Source organism: Scyliorhinus canicula, chromosome 14 (genome assembly GCF_902713615.1).
Source record: "Scyliorhinus canicula chromosome 14, sScyCan1.1, whole genome shotgun sequence".
Lineage (NCBI taxonomy): Eukaryota > Metazoa > Chordata > Chondrichthyes > Carcharhiniformes > Scyliorhinidae > Scyliorhinus > Scyliorhinus canicula.
Genome location: NC_052159.1, coordinates 2,886,339 through 2,906,289, shown reverse-complemented (window position 1 = coordinate 2,906,289; position 19,951 = coordinate 2,886,339). Strand labels below are relative to the sequence as shown.

General features: G+C 51.7%; 1 pseudogene; it reads left to right on the top strand.

Moving 5' to 3' along the window:
• The window catches only part of LOC119977776, a 34,094-nt pseudogene extending 16,743 nt beyond the window's left edge, over positions 1-17,351 (top strand).
• The last annotated feature ends 2,600 nt before the right edge of the window (positions 17,352-19,951 follow it).

Genomic DNA, 19,951 nt, shown 5'->3' with positions numbered 1-19,951 from the left:
GGTACAGTTCCAGTGGCAAGGGAACCTTGAGATCTCCCGACTGCTGAAGCTTCATCTCTCATCGCAGATACCACACGAGTGCCCGCCACCTGACCCGCTGCTGAGGAACTGTTTTGTCTGGTTCCTCCCCTCTGACCTTACCGTCATGTGTGACCCTGATAGGAGATTAAGACTCCCTACGGCATTGCTCTGGGGATCAACTGAACATTCAAGTCTCTGCAACGAGGCAAGGTGGCGATAATCGGAGAGGGAAAGGGATAGTAAAAGAGAGAGAGAAAGTGATAGAGAGTGACGGAGAGGGAGAGAGAGACAGAATGGCTGGTTTAAAGTGGGTATGAGACAAAGATCCAACAAGCAGCAGTGATAAAGAATGAAAATATTGTTGAACAGTTAGAGAAAGGAGGGAGAGGTTACCTCAGGTATGGGCTCTGGGTTAATGGTGCCAGACCATTCTACCTGCCTGTGTGGTTTGCTCACTCCTGGCTCTGATTGGTTTGCTCACTCCTGGCTCTGATTGGTTTGCTCACTCCTGGCTCTGATTGGTTTGCTCACTCCTGGCTCTGATTGGTTTGCTCACTCCTGGCTCTGATTGGTTTGCTCACTCTTGGCTCTGATTGGTTTGCTCACTCCTGGCTCTGATTGGTTTGCTCACTCCTGGCTCTGATTGGTTTGCTCACTCCTGGCTCTGATTGGTTTGCTCACTCCTGGCTCTGATTGGTTTGCTCACTCCTGGCTCTGATTGGTTTGCTCACTCCTGGCTCTGATTGGTTTGCTCACTCCTGGCTCTGATTGGTTTGCTCACTCCTGGCTCTGATTGGTTGCTCACTCCTGGCTCTGATTGGTTTGCTCACATCCTGGCTCTGATTGGTTTGCTCACTCCTGGCTCTGATTGGTTTTGCTCACTCCTGGCTCTGATTGGTTTGCTCACTCCTGGCTCTGATTGGTTTGCTCACTCCTGGCTCTGATTGGTTTGCTCACCTCCTGGCTCTGATTGGTTTGCTCACTCCTGGCTCTGATTGGTTTGCTCACTCCTGGCTCTGATTGGTTTGCTCACTCCTGGCTCTGATTGGTTTGCTCACTCCTGGCTCTGATTGGTTTGCTCACTCCTGGCTCTGATTGGTTAGCTCACTCCTGGCTCTGATTGGTTTGCTCACTCCTGGCTCTGATTGGTTTGCTCACTCCTGGCTCTGATTGGTTTGCTCACTCCTGGCTCTGATTGGTTTCCTCACTCCTGGCTCTGATTGGTTTGCTCACTCCTGGCTCTGATTGGTTTGCTCACTCCTGGCTCTGATTGGTTTTCAGGTGCAGTTTCTATGATCTTCAGCACAATTACCTGTCTGTGTGGTTTACTCTGGATTACCTGTCCGATCTCATCTACCTGCTCAATATGCTGGTCAGGTTTAACACAGGTGAGTCAGTGCACAGCTTTCCATCTTATTTTTTTTGGATAGGATAAGATAAAAACAGTTAACACCAATAGGTCAAAAACTGACCATTTCAACTCACCCTCCTGAAGTGTGGCTCTCTCTCTCTCAACAATGACTTCCATCGTGTATCACCTGAACACAGTAAGAAGTCTTATAACACCGGGGAGCCGATGGATGTGGTATATCTGGATTTCCAGAAAGCCTTTGACAAGGTGCCACACAAAAGGTTGCTGCATAAGATAAAGATGCATGGCATTAAGGGTAAAGTAGTAGCATGGATGGAGGATTGGTTAATTAATAGAAAGCAAAGAGTGGGGATTAATGGGTGTTTCTCTGGTTGGCAATCAGTAGCTAGTGGTGTCCCTCATGGATCCGTGTTGGGCCCACAATTGTTCACAATTTACATAGATGATTTGGAGTTGGAGACCAAGGGCAATGTGTCCAAGTTTGCAGATGACACTAAGATGAGTGGTAAAGCGAAAAGTGCAGAGGATACTGGAAGTCTGCAGAGGGATTTGGATAGGTTAAGTGAATGGGCTAGGGTCTGGCAGATGGAATACAATGTTGACAAATGTGAGGTTATCCATTTTGGTAGGAATAACAGCAAACGGGATTATTATTTAAACGATAAAATATTAAAGCATGCCGCTGTTCAGAGAGACTTGGGTGTGCTAGTGCATGAGTCACAGAAGGTTGGTTTACAAGTGCAACAGGTGATTAAGAAGGCAAATGGAATTTTGTCCTTCATTGCTAGAGGGATGGAGTTTAAAACTAGGGAGGTTATGTTGCAATTGTATAAGGTGTTAGTGCGGCCACACCTGGGGTATTGTGTTCAGTTTTGGTCTCCTTACTTGAGAAAGGACGTACTGACGCTGGAGGGTGTGCAGAAGAGATTCACTAGGTTAATCCCAGAACTGAAGGCGTTGGATTATGAGGAGAGGTTGAGTAGACTGGGACTGTACTCGTTGGAATTTAGAAGGATGAGGGGGGATCTTATAGAAACATTTAAAATTATGAAGGGAATAGATAGGATAGATGCGGGCAGGTTGTTTCCACTGGCGGGTGACAGCAGAACTAGGGGGCATAGTCTCAAAATAAGGGGAAGTAGATTTAGGACTGAGTTTAGGAGGAACTTCTTCACCCAAAGGGTTGTGAATCTATGGAATTCCTTGCCCAGTGAAGCAGTTGAGGCTCCTTCATTACATGTTTTTAAGGTAAAGATAGATAGTTTTTTGAAGAATAAAGGGATTAAGGGTTATGGTGTTCGGGCCGGAAAGTGGAGCTGAGTCCACAAAAGATCAGCCATGATTTAATTGAATGGCGGAGCAGGCTCGAGGGGCCAGATGGCCTACTCCTGCTCCTAGTTCTTATGTTCTTATAACACCAGGTTAAAGTCCAACAGGTTTGTTTCAAACACGAGCTTTCGGAGCGCAGCTCCTTCCTCAGGTGAATGGCGAGGTATGCTCCAGAAACATTTATATAGACAAAGTCAGAGATGCTGGACAATGCTTGGAATGCGAGCATTTGCAGGTAATCAAATCATTACAGATCCAGGGAGAGGGATAATCACAGGTTAAAGAGGTGTGAATTGTCTCAAGCCAGAACAGTTGGTAGGATTTTGCAAGTCCAGGCTTGAGACAATTCACACCTCTTTCACCTGTGATTATCCCTCTCCCTGTTGGACTTTAACCTGGTGTTGTAAGACTTCTTACTGTGCTCACCCCAGTCCAACGCCAGCATCTCCACAACCTGAACACAGTAACTCACAGGCATCAGATAACAATTGACATCGGGCCACATAGAGAGATAGTAGAGACAGGGTTTAAAGAGGAAGGGATCTGCAGTCATCACGAGGTTTGAGAGGAATTTCAGAATTTAGCGTCTAAGCGGCTGAAATAATGCCTGCTAATTGTTACAATCCCAGTTGATGTCACAATCGGATGGGATGATCCCAGATTGGAATCCTGGCTCAAAAGAGCTTTACTTTTGTTCAGTAAACATGGATAAACAGAGTTCCAGGACTGCCAATTAGCTTTTAACAACAATAAATACATTAATTGAGCATGAGGCGTTTGACTATAATACAGTACTCATTCGCTCCCACTTATCCTCACAAATGTACACAGATTTTAAGGATAACACAGGTTAGAAAATATATCTTAAGCTATAATGGTTTCAGTAAGCACCCAGTCCCTGTAAACCAACAGGCTAACTGTGGTCAGACACCCCTACTCTTAAACCAAGAGGTGGATGTCACACAATCCGACTTCAATGGATTTCTCCTCAGTTTCCCCCAGATGATTGAAACACAAGAGTTTCCAAACTTCATTCTCAAAAGACATGTGTCATGTGTGAGTACCTTTAAGAAATAAATGGTTAAGCAATGTACCTTTAAGAAACGTGGCAGCTCATATTACTGAAGTGATGTCAGAGTGTGGGTGGAGCTGGGTTTTTTAGCTCAGCCATTTTGCAGTGTTTAGGTTTCAGTTTGAGAGAGAGCAGCTGAAAAGTGCCTGGCTGGTTTGCTGTGAGCTGTTTTGAAAGGAACATCCAGTTTTGAGGAAAAGAGCTTGGGTATGTCTGTGTTTGCAGTGAGCTGGATCTGCTGTGATCTCTGCCAGGAAAGACTATCTCTGAATCATTTGGGTGATTTAAAGTCATAATAACCAGGGGCTGGTTTAGCTCATTGTGCTAAATTGCTGGCTTTGAAAGCAGACCAAAGCAGGCCAGCAGCACGGTTCAATTCCCGTACCAGCCTCCCCGGACAGGCGTCGGAATGTGGCGACTAGGGGCTTTTCACAGTAACTTCATTGAAGCCTACTCGTGACAATAAGCGATTTTCATTTCATTTCATTTAATAGTAATGTCTTTAACCTGATGTGTTTCTGTTTAAAGATGTTAAGTCATTTGGAGGTTTGAAGGAACATTTTGAAGGATTATTTAGTGTTGTTTTATTTTCGGGGTTATCTTTGAAGAAAGGGGTGTTAAATGATCCAATGTTTATTTAAAAAGGTTAAGTTGAATTCATGGAATAAAGATAGTTTTGTGTTTGAAAACCCACGTGTCCATAATTGTAAAACCACACCTGGAGACCAAGCCGTGTGCTTCAAAATCAACATTACATTAAAGGGAGGGCATTAAATATTTTGTGAGGGCCACGAAGAATCCAGCGCGAGTTGAAGGATAGAAAGAAATAACATTTATTTACAATAACATATATATACAACAGCAGCAGCAATTTCCCTTGCTGCTCGCTCCTCTCTAGCTGGTTCCAAACTGGCCAGCTTTATTTATGCAGGGAATCTGCTAATGATTTCTCCGCCCCCCCATTGGGGAAGCTCATACTCACAAAGGATTGTGGGATTGTCATTAGTCCCCAGCTAATGGTAAGCAGGCAGGTTATAATAGATTGTCACGTGCATTCACACTTTTACACATCTCTCAAGTACTCAGTCCCAAACTGAATACTATTGCTCCATTGCTTTAATGAATAATACTCTGCTCAAGTTCCAGTTTTTGCTATCATTCTAACTTCAATCTTCCTGGAAACCTCTCTTCATTCCCTGGCTCCTAGAACCACCTGGCCTTTAATTTCTGGGGCGTGCGTTCTTGCCCATTTCTCCATTGTTCTCCTTCTGACAGAGCTGAGAGAGGTGAAAAAAAAATGAAAACCACTTATTGTCACAAGTAGGCTTCAAATTAAGTTACTGTTAAAAACCCTAGTAGCCACATTCCGGCACCTGTTCGGGGAGGCTGCTACGGGAATTGAACCCACGCTGTTGGCCTGCCTTGGTCTGCTTTAAAAGCCAGCGATTTAGTCCAGTGTGTTAAACCAGCCCCTTGAGAGTTGTTCACTCTCGAACTGATAAGCTTCTTCTGCCTGGGCCCTGTTAAACAAGAAACCACTAATCCTACAGATGACCCTGGTTGCTAAGCAACAGTTTATTCTTTCTCGAAACTCTTGTTTACTTTTCACATTGTAAACTCTCTAAACGTAATAGGGTTACCATTTAAGTTTAAACCAAACATTCCCCCATACATGCAAATACCTTTATTCAGCATGAATCTAACTAAAGATTTCCCCTTTCCTACAAATGAACACTAAATTAAACTCACTTAAATCTACATGACACATTGGCACAGTGGTTAGCACTGCTGCCTCATGGCGCTAGCTCAATTCCAGTCTCGGGTCACTCTCTGTGTGGAGTCTGCACGTTTGGTTTCAGTTTGAGAAAGAGCTTGGGTGTGTCTGTGTTTTCAGTGAGCTGAATCTGAAGTTAAAAGTGTTGCTGTTGATCTCTGCCATTAAAAGACTATCTATGGATCATTTGGTGAATTCAGAAGAATTATAAATGTTTTCAGTCTTGAATGTAAACCCTAATGTGCTCCTGTTTGAAAGTTAGGGTTAGGGTTAGAGCAGCACCTTAGGACAGCATGGTAGCACAGTGGATAGCACTGTGGCTTCACAGTGCCAGGGTCCCAGGTTCGATTCCCGGCTTGGGTCACTGTCTGTGTGGAGTATGCACGATCTCCTCGTCTGTACGTGGGTTTCCTCCGGGTGCTCCAGTTTCCTCCCACAGTCCAAGGATGTGCAGGTTAGGAGGAATTTTACGTGCTAAATTGCCCCTTAGTGTCACCACGATTAGGTGAGGTTACTGGGTAGGGGCTAGCATGGGGCAGTGGGCCGAGGCTGGGTAGTCTTTCCGAGGGCCGGTGCAAAGTCAATGGGCCGAATGGCCTTCTTCTGCACTGTAGGAATTCTATGATTTCTGAACCTTATTTCTAACATCCAAGAAGCCAAACAAAGATCACTTCAAACGACCTCTGCTTCCTGACACAATGATAGAACATAGAACGATACAGCGCAGTACAGGCCCTTCGGCCCTCAATGTTGCACCAACATGGAAAAAAAACTAAAGGCCATCTAACCTACACTATGCCCTTATCATCCATATGATGGAGCGATTAAAGATGCTGAAGATCAAGAGACCAGAGTTAGAAGAGTACAGAGGCCTCGGAGGCCTATGCAGCAGGAGGGCATTCCAGAGATAGGGAGGGAGTGAGGCTGAGGGAGATTACAGAGATAGGGAGGGAGTTAGGCTGAGGGATTACAGAGATAGGGAGGGAGTGAGGCTGAGGGAGATTACAGAGATAGGGAGGGGGTGAGGCTGAGGGAGATTACAGAGATAGGGAGGGAGTGAGGCTGAGGGATATTACAGAGATAGGGAGGGAGTGAGGCTGAGGGAGATTACAGAGATAGGGAGGGGGTGAGGCTGAGGGAGATTACAGAGATAGGGAGGGGGTGAGGCTGAGGGAGATTACAGAGATAGGGAGGGAGTTAGGATGAGAGATTACAGAGACAGGGAGGGAGTGAGGCTGAGGGGGATTACAGAGATAGGGAGGGGGTGAGGCTGGAGGGGATTACAGAGATAGGGAGGGGGTGAGGCTGGAGGAGATTACAGAGATAGGGAGGGAGGTGAGGCTGAGGGAGATTACAGAGATAGGGAGGGGGTGAGGCTGAGGGAGATTACAGAGATAGGGAGGGAGTGAGGCTGAGGGAGATTACAGAGATAGGGAGAGAGGTGAGGCTGAGGGAGATTACAGAGATAGGGAGGGGGTGAGGCTGGAGGAGATTACAGAGATAGGGAGGGAGTGAGGCTGAGGGAGATTACAGAGATAGGGAGGGGGGTGAGGCTGAGGGGAGATTACAGAGATAGGGAGGGGGTGAGGCTGAGGGAGATTACAGAGATAGGGAGGGAGTGAGGCTGAGGGAGATTACAGAGATAGGGAGGGGTGAGGCTGAGGGAGATTACAGAGATAGGGAGGGGGTGAGGCTGAGGGAGATTACAGAGATAGGGAGGGGGTGAGGCTGAGGGAGATTACAGAGATAGGGAGGGGTGAGGCTGAGGGAGATTACAGAGATAGGGAGGGAGTGAGGCTGAGGAGATTACAGAGATAGGGAGGGAGTGAGGCTGAGGAGATTACAGAGATAGGGAGGGGGTGAGGCTGAGGGAGATTACAGAGATAGGGAGGGGAGTGAGGCTGAGGGAGATTACAGAGATAGGGAGGGGGTGAGGCTGAGGGAGATTACAGAGATAGGGAGGGGGTGAGGTTGAGGGATTACAGAGATAGGGAGGGAGTGAGGCTGAGGGAGATTACAGAGATAGGGAGGGGGTGAGGCTGAGGGAGATTACAGAGATAGGGAGGGAGTGAGGCTGAGGGAGATCACAGAGATAGGGAGGGGGTGAGGCTGAGGGAGATTACAGAGATAGGGAGGGAGTGAGGCTGAGGGAGATTACAGAGATAGGGAGGGAGTGAGGCTGAGGGAGATTACAGAGATAGGGAGGGGGTGAGGCTGGGAGAGATTACAGAGATAGGGAGGGGTGAGGCTGAGGGGGATTACAGAGATAGGGAGGGGGTGAGGTTGGGGGAGATTACAGAGATAGGGAGGGGGTGAGGCTGAGGGAGATTACAGAGATAGGGAGGGGGTGAGGCTGGAGGGAGATTACAGAGATAGGGAGGGAGTGAGGCTGGAGGAGATTACAGAGATAGGGAGGGGGTGAGGGCTGGAGGAGATTACAGAGATAGGGAGGGAGTGAGGCTGGAGGGAGATTACAGAGATAGGGAGGGGGTGAGGCTGAGGGAGATTACAGAGATAGGGAGGGGGTGAGGCTGGGGAGATTACAGAGATAGGGAGGGGGTGAGGCTGGAGGGAGATTACAGAGATAGGGAGGGAGTGAGGCTGGAGGAGATTACAGAGATAGGGAGGGGGTGAGGCTGAGGGAGATTACAGAGATAGGGAGGGAGTGAGGCTGGAGGAGATTACAGAGATAGGGAGGGGGTGAGGCTGGAGGGAGATTACAGAGATAGGGAGGGAGTGAGGCTGAGGAGATTACAGAGATAGGGAGGGGGTGAGGATTGAGGGAGATTACAAGAGATAGGAGGGAGTGAGGCTGAGGGAGATTACAGAGATAGGGAGGGGGTGAGGCTTGGGGAGATTACAGAGATAGGGAGGGAGTGAGGCTGAGGGAGATTACAGAGATAGGGAGGGGGTGAGGCTGGAGGGAGATTACAGAGATAGGGAGGGAGTGAGGCTGAGGGAGATTACAGAGATAGGGAGGGGGTGAGGCTGAGGGAGATTACAGAGATAGGGAGGGGTGAGGCTGAGGGAGATTACAGAGATAGGGAGGGGGTGAGGCTGAGGGAGATTACAGAGATAGGAGGGAGTGAGGCTGAGGGATTACAGAGATAGGGAGGGAGTGAGGCTGAGGAGATTACAGAGATAGGGAGGGGGTGAGGCTGAGGGAGATTACAGAGATAGGGAGGGGTGAGGCTGAGGGAGATTACAGAGATAGGGAGGGGAGTGAGGCTGGAGGAGATTACAGAGATAGGGAGGGAGTGAGGCTGAGGGAGATTACAGAGATAGGGAGGGGGTGAGGCTGAGGAGATTACAGAGATAGGGAGGGGGTGAGGCTGAGGGATTACAGAGATAGGGAGGGAGTGAGGCTGGGGAGATTACAGAGATAGGGGGGAGTGAGGTTGAGGGATTACAGAGATAGGGAGGGGTGAGGCTGAGGGATTACAGAGATGGGAGGGAGTGAGGCTGATGGAGATTACAGAGATAGGGAGGGGGTGAGGCTGGGGAGATTACAGAGATAGGGAGGGAGTGAGGCTGGGGGAGATTACAGAGATAGGGAGGGGTGAGGCTGGGGAGTTACAGAGATAGGGAGGGGTGAGGCTGAGGGAGATTACAGAGTAGGGAGGGAGTGAGGCTGAGGGATTACAGAGTAGGGAGGGGGTGAGGCTGATGGAGATTACAGAGATAGGGAGGGGTGAGGCTGGGGGAGTTACAGAGATAGGGAGGGGTGAGCTGAGGGATTACAGAGATAGGGAGGGGTGAGACTGAGGGAGATTACAGAGATAGGGAGGGAGTGAGGCTGGGAGATTACAGAGATAGGGAGGGAGTGAGGCTGAGGGAGATTACAGAGATAGGGGAGGGGGTGAGGCTGAGGGAGATTACAGAGATAGGGAGGGGGTGAGGCTGGAGGGAGATTACAGAGATAGGGAGGGAGTGAGGCTGAGGGAGATTACAGAGATAGGGAGGGAGTGAGGCTGAGGGAGATTACAGAGATAGGGAGGGAGTGAGGCTGGAGGAGATTACAGAGATAGGGAGGGAGTGAGGCTGGAGGAGATTACAGAGATAGGGAGGGGGTGAGGCTGAGGGAGATTACAGAGATAGGGAGGGGGGAGGCTGAGGAGATTACAGAGATAGGGAGGGAGTGAGGCTGAGGGAGATTACAGAGATAGGGAGGGGTGAGGCTGGGGAGATTACAGAGATAGGGAGGGGGTGAGGCTGAGGGAGATTACAGAGATAGGGAGGGGAGTGGGCTGGAGGGAGATTACAGAGATAGGGAGGAGGGAGGCTGAGGGAGATTACAGAGATAGGGAGGGGAGTGAGGCTGGAGGAGATTACAGAGATAGGGAGGGAGTGAGGCTGAGGGAGATTACAGAGATAGGGGGGGGGTGAGGCTTAGGGAGATTACAGAGATAGGGAGGGAGGGAGGCTGAGGGATTACAGAGATAGGGAGGGAGTGAGGCTGAGGGATTACAGAGATAGGGAGGGGGTGTGAGGCTGGGGAGATTACAGAGATAGGGAGGGGGGTGAGTCTGGGGAGGTTACAGAGATAGGGAGGGGGTGAGGCTGAGGGATTACAGAGATAGGGAGGGGGTGAGACTGAGGGAGATTACAGAGATAGGGAGGGGGGGTGAGGCTGAGAGAGATTACAGAGATAGGGAGGGTAATGAGGCTGGGGGCAGATTACGAGATAGGGAGGGAGTTGAGGTTGGGGGGAGGATTACAGAGATCGGGAGGTAGTGAGGCTGAGGGATTACAGAGATAGGGAGGGGGTGAGGCTGAGGAGATTACAGAGATAGGGAGGGAGTGAGGCTGAGATTACAGAGATAGGGAGGGAGTGAGGCTGAGGGAGATTACAGAGATAGGGAGGGAGTGAGGCTGGGGGAGATTACAGAGATAGGGAGGGAGTGAGGCTGAGGGAGATTACAGAGATAGGGAGGGAGTGAGGCTGAGGGAGATTACAGAGATAGGGAGGGAGTGAGGCTGGGGGAGATTACAGAGATAGGGAGGGAGTGGAGGCTGGAGGGAGATTACAGAGATAGGGAGGGGTGAGGCTGGAGGAGATTACAGAGATAGGGAGGGGGTGAGGCTGGAGGGAGATTACAGAGATAGGGAGGGAGTGAGGCTGAGGGAGATTACAGAGATAGGGAGGGGGTGAGGCTGGAGGAGATTACAGAGATAGGGAGGGGGTGAGGCTGAGGGAGATTACAGAGATAGGGAGGGAGTGAGGCTGAGGGAGATTACAGAGATAGGGAGGGAGTGAGGCTGAGGGAGATTACAGAGATAGGGAGGGGGTGAGGCTGAGGAGATTACAGAGATAGGGAGGGGTGAGGCTGAGGGAGATTACAGAGATAGGTGAGGGGGTGAGGCTGGGGGAGATTACAGAGATAGGGAGGGAGTGAGGCTGAGGGAGATTACAGAGATAGGGAGGGAGTGAGGCTGAGGGAGATTACAGAGATAGGGAGGGGTGAGCTGAGGGATTACAGAGATAGGGAGGGAGTGAGGCTGAGGGAGATTACAGAGATAGGGAGGGAGGGCTGAGGGAGATTACAGAGATAGGGAGGGGGTGAGGCTGAGGGAGATTACAGAGATAGGGGGGGTGAGGCTGATTGAGATTACAGAGATAGCGAGGGAGTGAGGCCGGAGGGATTGAAAACAAGGAAGGGAAATTTTTCATGATGATTTTGGCTGACCTGGTCAGTGAAGAGAGGGGAAGGGGACTTGGCGTGTGTTTGGATTGAGGGCAGCAGAGTTTTGGATGGACTGAAGTTTACAAAGAGCGGACAATGTGATGGATTGAAACGAGAAGAATGCTTTAAAGGTTTATGTGTATGTTGTATTTGGGGGGAGGCGGAATGTGGAGTCCAGAGCACACGTAGCAGCAGGGTAGCACAGTGGTAGCACAATTGCTTCACAGCTCCAGGGTCCCAGGTCGATTCCCGGCTTGGGTCACTGTCTGTGTGGAGTCTGCACGTTCTCCCGTGTGGTGGGTTTCCTCCGGGTGCTCCGGTTTCCTCCCACAGTCCAAAGATGTGCAGGTAGGTGGATTGGCCATGATAAATTGCCCTTAGTGTCCAAAATTGCCCTTAGTGTTGGGTGGGGTTACTGGCTAATGGGGATAAGGTGGAGGTGTGGGCTTGGGTAGGGTACACTTTCCAAGAGCCAGTGCAGACTCAATGGGCCGAATAGCCTTCTTCTGCACGTAAATTCATGATTCTATGAATTCTATGAATGACAGATCAGTCTCGAGGGGGCCGAATGGACTGCTCCTGCTTTCTAATTTGCACGTTGAGATGTTTGTTAACTTCCTCGATGTTGGAGTGAGGTGGAATTTCTCTCCTGCAGGATATCTGGAACAGGGCTTGCTGGTTACAGAGCGTTGGAAAATTGCTGGAACATACGCTCGGAGTCATGGTTTTAAGCTGGATCTGCTCTCGCTCGTTCCCACTGACATCCTCTACCTCCACTCAGCATCCACAGCCCAGCACTCAGACTCAACAGACTGCTCCAGGTGCAAAGTCTCTCGGAGTTCCTCCAACGCCTGGAGACACGGGCTTCTTATCCCAACATCTTCCGGGTCACCCGTATCCTGATATTCATGGTGGCCAGTATTCATTGGAATGCATGTGCCTACTTCACCTGTCCAGGCACATTGGGTTTGGTCGAGACCCTTGGGTCTACCCAATATCTCGGACACCAACAATGCCCGTGAGCCGCCAGTATCTCTACAGTTTTACTTTTCTACCTTGATCCTCAGCACCATTGGCAACACTCCAGTCCCTGTCCGAGAGGAAGAATATTTGTTTGTGATGGCCGATTTTCTCATCGCTGTGTTGGTGTTTGCGAGTATCGTGGGGAGCATGGAATCCATTGTATCCAATTTGGACCAATCGGTCCGCAGCGTCTTCCCTGACCACCAGCTGATTGGCGATTACCTCAGGTCCCAGCGGGTGGACCGTAAGCTGCAGGAACGGGTCACCAGGTGGACTCAGCATCTGCGACTCTACAAGAAGTTGACCAATGAGAGGGAGGTTCTGCAGATGCTCCCAGACAGGTTGCGGGCTGAGGTGGCCGTCAGTGTCCACCTGCAGACCTGAGGAAGGTTCAGCTCTTCCAAAACTGTGAGCTGGGCATGTTGCAGCAGCTGGTCTTAAAATTGCCAGCCGCAAGTCTTCAGCCCTGGAGACTATGGTGTCGTAAGGGTGACGTAGGCAGGGAGATATATTATACAGGACGGTCGTCTCGCAGTGGTCGCTGATGATGGGCTGACGCAATTTGCCATCCTTGAGGTTGGGAACTATTTGGAGAAATCAGCATTCTCAACATTGCAGGTAACAGTCTGCAAGTCCATAAGATATAGGAGCAGGATTGAGCCATTCGGCCCATCGAGTCACATTGTTCAATGCGGACCCTATCTCGCACCTTCCCAAGTCACAACACTTGTGGTCAAGCCCCAAACCAGATACTGAGGACTCGATTGTTACCATGCCCTGGGCTAGGCACGGTCAATTCCAGCCTCACACACCCCGCAGACACAACACAAGTGAATTAACCAATAATTTGTATATAATTTGCAAATTCTTTGGCCCCTTGACTGCTCGATAAATTATAGCGACCAGGTTTGTTTATTAAAGACAATAACTGTTTATTTACAGCAGGAACAATATTGAAATAGGCACAAATTATAACAGGATAATGGCCAGCTAATCTACTGCCTATTTTACTGCCTCACTCTTACCCAAACGTACACAAGAGAGACACACACAGAGGAGGGGAAGGGTAAAAGATAAAAGGAATTAAAATGAAATGAAATATGTGTGTCTTTGCTTTCAGTGTCGAGGATGTTGCAACAGGCAGTACTCCCAGGAGGCGTTCGGGTTCAAAGTGCAAATGTATAGTGAGAGGTGATCGTCTGGCAGTTGTATTCAGCCAGTACTCCCAGACAATAGATTTTCCTCTGGAGAGGACACTTTAACTTTTACTAACCTGGGCCTTCCCTCCAAGGAACAGCAACAGGCCTGTTCTTACTTGTTTCCAACTCCACCAGAATGACCAACAGCCTTATTGAGATAAGAACAGAGTTCCCCACATGTGAATTTAAAGGGTTTTTAAACAACTGACCCTGCCTTCAGCTGGTGAATTTCCCTGCAGTTCAGTCTGGCGATGGAGAGAGAAAGGTCTTTACTTTGGATCTACAGAAATAACACATTAAATGAGAGAGCGATCAGGGCTGTGACCCTCTAGCTTCTGACCCAAACAAAAGTAAAAGACAAAGCTCAGTCACATCGAGGAAGAAACCTCCTTCTGCACTGCAAATTCGACAATTCTATGATTCTAGAATAAAGATTATTATAATTTTAATAATCGGAATGGTCCATTGGCCGACAGCCAAGTCCATCAACAACGTGTCCTAAATATTCCAGGAATCTGCTGATCTGAAATATAAATAGCACTTTGCAACCTGCCTTGCCTGAGGTTCATAGGTCAATCCTCAATTTACCAGCCATTCAAATTATTGGGAAGTCCACTTGAAAGGCATAGGTACATTAATTGTCCATATGCAAAAATTGAGTTAGCCAAAATAATAAAGGAAATTAAAAGGAGGAAAAGGGAACAGGTCGAGATTGAACACGAGGATCCTTAAACGCTGCAGCCACCAATTTACCCGCTGGGCGCAATGGGAGAACCAAGTGAGAGCCCCAAATCGGGATTCACGCTGGGCCGGTCACGATTCACCCAACACTCTCCACAGGCATGGTCCGAACAATGGATTAAAATTGAATGACACCCGATGACCGGGAGTCAGGGCCGCGTTATGGCATCTCAGAGGGTCTTGCAGACCATTAGACACCCCCGGTGATTGGGGACACAATCAATCCCAGTGGACTACTGAGGGAGTGCTGCACTGTCAGAGGGTCAGTACTGAGGGAGTGCCGCACGGTCAGAGGGTCAGTACTGAGGGAGTGCCGCACTGTCAGAGGTCATTATTGAGGGAGTGCCTGCACTGTCAGAGGGTCAGTACTGAGGGAGTGCCGCACTGTCAGAGGGTCAGTACTGAGGAGTGCTGCACTGTCAGAGGTCAGTAAGAGGGAGTGCTGCACTGTCAGATGGTCAGTACTGAGGGAGTGCCGCACTGTCAGAGGGTCAGTACTGAGGGGTGTGCTGCACTGTCAGAGGGTCAGTACTGAGGGAGTGCCGCACTGTCAGAGGGTCAGTACTGATGGAGTGCCGCACTGTCAGAGGGGTCAGTACTGAGGTGGAGTGCTGCACTGTCAGAGGGTCAGTACTGAGGGAGTGCAGCATGTCAGAGGTCAGTACTGAGGGAGTGCCGCACTGTCAGAGGGTCATTACTGAGCGAGTGCCGCACTGTCAGAGGGTCAGTACTGAGGGAGTGCCGCAACTGTCAGACCGGGTCAGTACTGAGGGAGTGCTGCACTGTCAGAGGGTCAGTACTGAGGGAGTGCTGCACTGTCAGAGGGTCAGTACTGAGGGAGCGCTGCACTGTCAGAGGGTCAGTACTGAGGGAGTGCTGGCACTGTCAGGGTCATACTGAGGGAGCGCTGCACTGTCAGAAGGTCAGTACTGAGGGAGTGCCGCACTGATGAGAGGGTCAGTACTTGAGGGAGTGCTGCACTGTCAGAGGGTCAGTACTGAGGGAGTGCCGCACTGTCAGAGGGTCAGTACTGAGGGAGTGCCGCACTGTCAGAGGGTCAGTATTGAGGGAGTGCAGCACTGTCAGAAGGTTAGTACTGAGGGAGTGCCTCACTGTCAGAGGGTCAGTACTGAGGGAGTGCCGCACTGTCAGAGGGTCAGTACTGAGGGAGTGCTGAACTGTCAGAGGGTCAGTATTGAGGGGAGTGCTGCACTGCAGGGTCAGTACTGAGGGGGAGTGCCGGGGCACTGTCAGGTCATACTGAGGGAGTGCCGCACTGTCAGAGGGTCAGTACTGAGGGAGTGCTGCACTGTCAGAGGGTCAGTACTGAGGGAGTGCCGCACTGTCAGAGGGTCAGTACTGGGAGTGCTGCACTGTCAGAGGGTCAGTACTGAGGGAGTGCCTCACTGTCTGAGGGTCAGTATTGAGGGAGTGCTGCACTGTCAGAGGGTCAGTACTGAGGGAGTGCCGCACTGTCAGAGGGTCAGTACTGAGGGAGTGCCGCACTGTCAGAGGGTCAGTACTGAGGGAGTGCTGCACTGTCAGAGGGTCAGTACTGAGGGAGTCCGTACTGTCAGAGGGTCAGTACTGAGGGAGTGCTGCACTGTCAGAGGGTCAGTACTGAGGGAGTGCTGCACTGTCAGAGGGTCAGTACTGAGGGAGTGCCGCACTGTCAGAGGGTCAGTACTGAGGGAGTGCCGCACTGTCAGAGGGTCAGTACTGAGGGAGTGCCCACTGTCAGAGGGTCAGTACTGAGGGGAGCTCCGCACTGTCAGAGGGTCAGTACTGAGGGAGTGCCGCACTGTCAGAGGGTCAGTACTGAGGGAGTGCCGCACTGTCAGAGGGTCAGTACTGAGGGAGTGCTGCACTGTCAGAGGGTCAGTACTGAGGGAGTGCTGCACTGTCAGAGGGTCAGTACTGAGGGAGTGCTGCACTGTCAGAGGGTCAGTACTGAGGGAGTGCACTGTCAGAGGGTCAGTACTGAGGGAGTGCCGCACTGTCAGAGGGTCAGTACTGAGGGAGTGCCGCACTATCAGAGGGTCAGTACTGAGGGAGTGCCGCACTGTCAGAGGGTCAGTACTGAGGGAGTGCGCACTGTCAGAGGGTCAGTACTGAGGGAGTGCCGCACTGACAGAGGGTCAGTACTGAGGGAGTGCACTGTCAGTGGGTCAGTATGAGGGAAGTGCTGCACTGTCAGAGGGTCAGTACTGAGGGAGTGCTGCACTGTCAGAGGGTCAGTACTGAGGGAGTGCCGCCATGTCAGAGTGTCAGTACTGAGGGAGCTCCGCACTGTCAAGAGGGTCAGTACTGAGGGAGTGCCGCACTGTCAGAGGGTCAGTACTGAGGGAGTGCCGCACTGTCAGAGGGTCAGTACTGAGGGAGTGCCGCACTGTCAGAGGGTCAGTACTGGGAGTGCTGCACTGTCAGAGGGTCAGTACTGAGGGAGTGCCGACTGTCAGAGGGTCAGTACTGAGGGAGTGCGCACTGTCAGTGGGTCAGTACTGAGGAGTGCTGCACTGTCAGAGGGTCACTACTGAGGGAGTACCGCACTGTCAGAGGGTCAGTACTGAGGGAGTGCCGCACTGTCAGGAGTCAGTACTGAGGGAGTGCTGCACTGTCAGAGGGTCAGTACTGAGGGAGTGCTGCACTGTCAGAGGGTCAGTACTGAGGGAGCGCTGCACTGTCAGAGGGTCAGTACTGAGTGGAAGTTTGTGCTGGGCAGTGAATTGATCAAAGCCTGTGTGTAATTCCTGACCCTGATCACACATTGTTTGTTTATTTTGTCTCCTTCGTCTCTGAAGGCAGTAAGTTTGGGAGCGGCGCACTGCGAATATTCGGAGTATTGGATACTCCGATCTCTCGCCTTGGGGAAGGATGATCTGTCCGAGGTGCTGCTGGAGTTCCCAGAGGCGAGGGATGAGCTGGCGGGGAGAGGCGGGAGATGTTGCTGAAGATGGGGATGTTAGACGAGACCGTCGCACACACTGAATTGGAAAAGGTGAACGTGCCGAGTCGTGTGGAATGTCTGGAGTCTGCCCTCGACTCGCTGCAGACCAGATTCGCTCGCCTGATTGCCGAACTGCACTCCAATGTCAGAAAGATAACCTTCGCCTTAACTACCTGGAAAATGAGTTGAGTGGGGGTGGTGGACCCTGATGGGGACTCAGAGAGTGACGGGACGGAGAGGGTCCCAGGTTGACCCAGGCTAGCCTGGGACCCGGGCCTGGATCATGACCCAGTCGCAGGCCCAGGCCCAGGTAGAGTAGAGGCCCAGGCCCAGGCCCAGGCCCAGGCCAGGTAGAGTACAGGCCCAGGCCCAGGTAGAGTACAGGCCCAGGCCCAGGCCCAGGCCCAGGTAGAGTACAGGCCCAGGCCCAGGCCCAGGCCCAGGTAGAGTACAGGCCCAGGCCCAGGCCCAGGCCCAGGTAGAGTACAGGCCCAGGCCCAGGCCCAGGTAGAGTACAGGCCCAGGCCCAGGTCCAGGCCCAGGTAGAGTACAGGCCCAGGCCCAGGCCCAGGTAGAGTACAGGCCCAGGCCCAGGCCCAGGTAGAGTACAGGCCCAGGCCCAGGTAGAGTACAGGCCCAGGCCCAGGCCCAGGTAGAGTACAGGCCCAGGCCCAGGCCCAGGTAGAGTAGAGGCCCACTCCGATGTGCAGGATTTGCGGATTTGGGACCACATACCACGAAATTGGCAGTCAACTATTCGCAAGTAGTTTTAAGATAGTTTATTGGGAAACAAGAGTTGAGATAGGATGCTTTAACTCATTCAACAGGAAAGTAAAAGGATACTTTGTCTGACATCCTCCCTGTGTGTGCGTGGGTTTCCTCCGGGTGCTCCGGTTTCCTCCCACAGTCCCAAGATGTTGCGGGTTAGGTGGATTGGCCATGCTAAATTGCCCGTAGTGTAAGGTTAATGGGGGGATTGTTGGGTTACGGGTATACGGGTTACGTGGGTTTGAGTAGGGTGATCATTGCTCGGCACAACATCGAGGGCGAAGGGCCTGTTCTGTGCTGTACTGTTCTATGCTCTAAGAAGTGACAGCTGAGAGTGTTTTTTACTGATCCTAAAGGGTGGAAAAATAGTTAGTACAAAGAGTGCTGATTTCATCTTCTTCATCATCCATCTTGGGTAGATGCTGGACACACGGCAACCCATCCCTTGTGGGTGTATGGTGCCTCTGCAAGAGTACAGATGAGAATGTCACCTGACTTGGGGGGGGGGGCAATGGGAATGAAAGGGTGGTCACCCCACAGGGTGGATCCTTCTCTTGCGAAGAACACGTAGCAGGTGTAGTAAGCGTGTAGGACTGTGTTCAAGGCAGCTAGAGCTGTAAAACCTCTGTACCAAGTTCCTCTTTATTAAACCTTCTTGTTCCAAAGTTTGAAGTCTAACAATGACGGACGTGGGCCACAAGACAGTCCTATTGGCGATGAGTGATAGCGATTGGATGGTACAGGCTTCCTGTGACCACCAGATTTAATGAAGTTTGGAAAAGCGGGATACCTGCCGAATTGTGGATGACACATCAGAGGAATTGTTAAATTAGTGTCAGACCCTGAGGGGCAGAGAGGGTGATAAACCCGGTGCGACCAGAGAGTGAATAGGTTTGGAAACATAGAGACAATTAAAATGAAGAGAGGTTAGCCTTCAGGAGCAAGAGAAGCTGAAATAAAGGACAGGAGAGTATGGGGTAAAACAAAGTAATACCCAGCTGGAAGAAAGTTGTGGTCTAGATTTAAAAAGAGACAACAGAAGGCGGAGATTTGCTGCTGGAAACGGGTTCAGAAACTAAACCGGGGAAAAGGGAAAGAAGAGGCTCAGGGGGCAGATCCACCAATCTGAACAGGGCCTGCAGGGGTCTAAGGGGGACCCCCGGCTCTGAGGGGAGAGACCCCCGCACTGAGGGTCCGGAGAGAGAGACCCCGGCTCTGAGGGACCGGGAGAGACCCCGCACTGAGGGTCCGGGAGAGACCCCCGCACTGAGGGTCCGGGAGAGGGTCCGGAGAGAGAGACCCCGGCTCTGAGGGTCTGGGAGAGACCCCGGCTCTGAGGGTCCGGGAGAGACCCCGCACTGAGGGTCCGGGAGAGACCCCCGCACTGAGGTCCGGGAAAGACCCCCGGCACTGAGGGTCCGGGAGAGAGACCCCGGCTCGAGGACCGGGAGAGGGTCCCGGAGAGAGAGACCCCGGCTCTGAGGGACCGGGAGAGAGACCCCGGCTCTGAGGGTCCGGGAGAGGGTCCGGGAGAGAGACCCCGGCTCTGAGGGTCCGGGAGAGGGTCCGCGAGGAGAGACCCCGGCTCTGAGGGGACCGGGAGAGGGTCCAGGAGAGACCTCGGCTCTGAGGGTCCGGGAGAGACCCCCGCACTGAGGGTCCGGGAGAGACCCCCGCACTGAGGGTCCGGGAGAGACCCCGCACTGAGGGTCCGGGAGAGACCCCGGCTCTGAGGGTCCGGGAGAGACCCCCGCACTGAGGGTCCGGGAGAGAGACCCGGCTCTGAGGGACCGGGAGAGGGTCCGGAGAGAGAGACCCGGCTCTGAGGGACCGGGAGAGAGACCCCGGCTCTGAGGGTCCGGGAGAGGGTCCGGAGAGAGAGACCCCGGCTCTGAGGGTCCAGGGGAGGGTCCGGAGAGAGAGACCCCGGCTCTGAGGGACCGGGAGAGGGTCCGGAGAGAGAGACCCGGCTCTGAGGGTCCGGGAGAGACCCCCGCACTGAGGGTCCGGGAGAGACCCCC